The sequence below is a fragment of the Schistocerca nitens genome, chromosome 4 (assembly GCF_023898315.1).
Source record: "Schistocerca nitens isolate TAMUIC-IGC-003100 chromosome 4, iqSchNite1.1, whole genome shotgun sequence".
Lineage (NCBI taxonomy): Eukaryota > Metazoa > Arthropoda > Insecta > Orthoptera > Acrididae > Schistocerca > Schistocerca nitens.
Genome location: NC_064617.1, coordinates 123,783,425 through 123,788,717, shown reverse-complemented (window position 1 = coordinate 123,788,717; position 5,293 = coordinate 123,783,425).

Here is a 5,293-nt window from a genome sequence, read left to right as displayed (position 1 = left end):
ATATTTTTGAACATTGAAGCAAGTTGCCCATCTTTGTACCGCTCCGAAATCTTCACAAGATCTGATTGAATATTTATGCAGCTTCTTTCAGACAGTATTTCATTACTCCAGCAAGTTTTGTCTAAAAGAATGTTAGTTGCAACCACTATGCCCCTTAAACAGGAACAGTCACAAGTAAGTGTAATAGCTGTTAGTGTTACTATTAGCCTCTTTTCACTACGTGTATATTCCACCTCCCCATCACTCAAGTCTGCTTTACCTACAATAGTCAGTGGATCCGAGTCAATAGAATTTTTATTTTACAGGCAATGGTTGCTCTTGTGCGAGGTCCCTGCACTGTACCGTCGGCTCTGCGATGATATTACAACAGCTCAAACTGCACCTCTGCTGCACGGGTAACCTACAGTTCACAAGACCTCGTGCAAACGTGAGATCATTTTGACACCACACTTTGTACTGAAGTTAGAGAGCTGTCTGTATACTTTCGTGATCGTTTGGTTCACAACATGTAGTTCAAAACAATTGCATTCGTCTCGCTCGAGTGGACAGAACTTGAGGTTACGCTTTTTCTTTACTGCAGGGTACGTTACCATCGAAGTTACGTTTATAAATATGTGAAGTTCTGCATTCATGTGGACTGGGCTGTGGATAAGGGAGGAATTAGTGTTGGTAAGAATTAATTCTGAAATATACTGAAAATGTTGTACTTTTTCCCTAATATACCTTCATCAATGCCGAAAGTGAGCCGACTTTTTGATTTACAAGCAAAAAAGAAGCTGAAGCCAGCTGGCATAGCATCCAGTAACGTATATATTCAACAGTGTTCATTAAGGTGTCTCGACAAAAAATGCTTATTTTTCAGAAATTCTGAAAACTATCTTCAGGTGTTGGCCTGTAATTAGAAAGTGCAGGTATCCATTCTAGCAGACGAATTAAAATAGCAGCTCATTTATCTTACGCTCAATGTATGAACGCTGTTTCAAAACACTAGCACACTGAGGATCTCTCGAAAACGCGACGCTATTGGTAAATTTTTTAACAAAATTACGAAAAACGTCATAGTAGTGGTTAAATATGTACTTTCATTGAAGAGATTTTAATTTGGCGAAGAAGTGTCCTAAAGGAAATAGCTCGTAAATCTTCTTTTATACTTCATACTTGGCTGAACCTAAGGTAACTTTTAATTCCTTTGCAATTGTCAGTCTTTCCTGTGCTTTTTATTTCAAGTGGTAATTACTTTTAGCAGATGATCATTGTTTTGAATATTTATTAAGTATTACAGAATATACCGCTTTTAACTTAGTAGGGTAGTTCCAGAACCTTTCAGAGACGTGAAGGTGGAAAAAAACATTATTTCAGATACAACAGGACGCAAACCTGCGATTGCGCTATTCCACACACCGTGACCCAACGCTTATACCCACTACACCACGATGAACTAGCGTAGTTTTGTCTTTTGTACTGTAACTTACAGATCATGAAGGCCTTAACCGCCAATAGTCACTGTGGCGTTTAATGCTGACACATCGTACCAAGAATGACTTGTTTTAATAAATCTTCAATGTGCCATTACCTTGAAACCGAACACTTTCATAACAAGCAAGCTGATACGAAATCACGCAATCCAATATGGTGTTTACCAACCATCCAGCATCTAATCTTAACGAAAGTCGATAGGAGTTTCTATGATCTTAGGTGAGTATGGTTACCCCTGCTGTCACGCCAGTGTACTGCAAACTCCGACTGAGTTGCCTATCGTGTCACCTGGACAGAATGAAACCCTGTCTCTTACCTTACTTCGTTGTACTGCTGCTGCCCCTGGGCCACGTCCCCTCATGTCTGCCAGATTCAGTGCCTCGCCGTTCTCACTAGTCAAGGAAATGTCACGAGTCACGTATGATGTGCTGTTGCAATAATGTGAAATTCGCACCACAGCCACACACTGCTGAATAGTTTCGAAGATAAATTTTAATCAATTTGCAGGTTTAATTTAGGCGCTCAATCATCGAGGGTGTAGCCTTGTTGTAGCTTTTCAAATATTTATTTATAAAATCGCCTTATCACGGCAGTCTAATAAATAGCGACGAGACCCTCTGGTGCGAAAGTTGTTACCGATTGAGAACTGGAGCTACACTAACGCTCCATGTGGTGAGAAAGCAGACACTCACATGCGTCGTAAACACTTTTAGGTTCCATGCGTTAGTAAATTGCCAGGAGACATGAATTATCGTGAAGTACATATAAAAATGGCTGAATCAGTGATTCAATGACATAAGCCACAACTTATTCATGAAGAAATTCCCCCAATATACACTGCTGGCCACCGTAAATGCAACACCAAGAAAGACAAGAGGTAGCACAACAAAATTTATTTTGTAGATAACATGTTGACCAAGTATCAAATGATTACGTTTGCAGACGTCTGTGACATGTGGTTCCTGCCAGAATCAGTAGCCAGAGTAGCCGCCATTGTTGGAGATCACCGCTGCCACACGTCTCGGCATTGAGTCAAAGAGACATTGGATGTGTTCCTGGGGTACAGCAGCCCAAGCAGCTTCCACACGTTGCCAAAGATCATCTGGTGTGGCAGCTCTGGTGTGGCAGCTGTGGATGTAATCTGGGTCACTAGTTGAGCAACCATGGACCACATGTTTTCTATCGGCGAAAGATCCGGAGAGCGAGCCGGCCAGGGAAGCAATTCAATCTGGTTATTGACGAAGAACCTTTGGACAATGCGTGCCATGTGTGGTCGCGCATTATCCTGTTGAAATATGGCTGTGGCCGAGCCCTGAAGGTAAGGAAGGACAACTGGCTCCAGCACCTCGGATATGTAGCGCCGGCTATTTAAAGTACCAGCAAGGCGTACTAGAGGCGTGCGAGAGTAATATCCAATACCGCTCCACACCATAATACCCGGTGCAAGACCAGTGTGGCGGTGCATAATGCAGCTGTCCAGCATCCTCTCTCCACGGTGTCTCCACACTCGAATCCGACCATCGTGGTGCTGCAGACAGAAGCGTGCCTCGTCAGTAAAGACAATGTCATTCCATTCTGCCGTCCACATCCGTCTGTCATCACACCATTGGCGACGGAGACGTCTGTGGTTCTGCGTCAATGGTAGACGAAGCAATGGACGTCTTGCGGACAGACCACTCTGCTGTAAACGGCGTCGAATGGTACGCGCAGACACTGGATGATGCGTTACAGACGCAGTGTGCTGTGCTATGGTTCGGGATGTCACTGAGCGATCCGTCACTGCCATGCGCACAATTTGCCTATCAGCACGTGCAGTGGTGCACCGAGGTGAATGCGATCGACCACGTCGGTCCGTGGTACCCTCCTGCATCCAACGGTCACATATCCGCATTACAGTTGTTTGGTTTCGTCCAACACGACTAGCGATTTCTCTGTATGATAATCCACAATCTCGGTAAGCCACTATCCTTCCTCTGTCGAACTCGGATACTTGATCAAAAGATGTTCGCTGTTGTCTACGAGGCATAACTGATCGTCTTGTGAAACAACCACAAGGTAAACACACGTGCCGAACGTACATTCGTCGAAATCGCCAAGCCTTAAATGGCACTATGAGGTGGCGCCACAGGCGCGCGTGATGTGCGTCTGCGCTGAAATTCTAATCAGTTGCATATCTCATCGCTGCAAACCCATGGTGTAAATTTCACTTGACTCGGATGCTTCCTTCAGGGTGTTGCATTTACGGTGGCCAGCAGTGTATGTGTCTTTACAGCTTTTTCTGCTGAAAGCAAGCGAATATAAACACACATTTAATGCATGAGAAGCGTATATTTCGGTTGTTTTATTATCATAGGCACTTTCCTTGACACTTAAAAAAGTTACGTAGTCTAATGATTCTCCTATTCTTACACTTCACTCGACTTTCTAACACAAGAATATTTCAGTAAATGTAATAATTTTTGCTTCGAAAGCGAATGGTGTTGAAGATTCTTACCGTTTGCGGCTCAGATTGAAATAATTTTGGGACTGGTTTCTTCTGTCTTGGGAAACAGTTTCATTGCTTTTAACAATCATCACGTGTGTGTGGTCTTCCCTTAAGCTAATTGTGGTGGCTTACTTGGTACGGTAAATGTAGGTATTACATTCCATACAGATTTCCTACGTTCCAGTTACTGATGTGGCTGAAAGTGTAGCGAACAAAACCCTGCTTCGTTCGATAGATACGACGTGTTTCAGCAAAAGGTCCGGCTTTCTGGTGTTTAGTAGCAATTACTTTTTGTTATCAAAGGAAAATATTATTCAGTAACTGACTGTTTGTTAAAAGAGAACAGTAAATAAGCTGTCCTGTAATGTGCTGTTTCGTACCTCCCAGGGTCCTTACGAAACTAAATGACAAATTTGGTGTCATACTTTATTAATGTCGACTGTTATGGCACTACATACATTCCCTACTGTAAAAACTACTTTGCAAATCATTATAAACGCTAGTAATCGCACTCATCCGGTATCGTATTCAGAAGTGACGCTTGATGGCCGCTTGGGGCGCTGCTATCGCTGTGGGTAAGAAAAACTAGACCGAGTGTCGCGACTGTTATGTTACTGTCATGACGGTCCTGTTGATATCGTGACGGTACAGTAACCCACAGACTTTCACTTCATGTGAAGATACACCGTAAATAATGTGGAGAAGTCCGTAATTAATCCACTAATATCAGTCTGGGGTATCCGTCTTACTGAATGCTTTAACTTCTGAATATTACTAATCAATGTTTTCTTAATACGGTGCCCTTTTTACACTATTCTATGCAGCGTAGGTTATGACACTCATAGATTCTGTTATTGTCGCTGGTGTATGTTTTGCATTCGCAGCAAAGATTCTGTTTTGCAATTAAGAAATTATTATCATTCGGAAACTGATTTTAACATTTAATTTATAATTCTTCACAACAGACGGAGCGTAGTTAGTTTACCCTAGATCTTAAGCAGTCCACTTTGGTTCAAACTGACGTGAAAATAGTTCACAAATCTCATACACGTAATTTCTACAAATTGGAGATCTTATTCTATCGGATCTAGGCTTCAAGTGCGTAATAAGTGAAACTGCAATACCTACCAAAGTTCATTCGACTTATACAGAAGAGGCTCTTCAAATCACGGTCACAAATTTTCGAAGATCTTCAAAATTGTTCGTTTTAAAAACTTTATTACAATAACACCAACACCACAGTAATTTTGACACGGATTAAACATTAACTCATACGTACAGATGCTGTCTGCTCGTGACTGAATCGGAACATTAACTGGTTACATATTTATT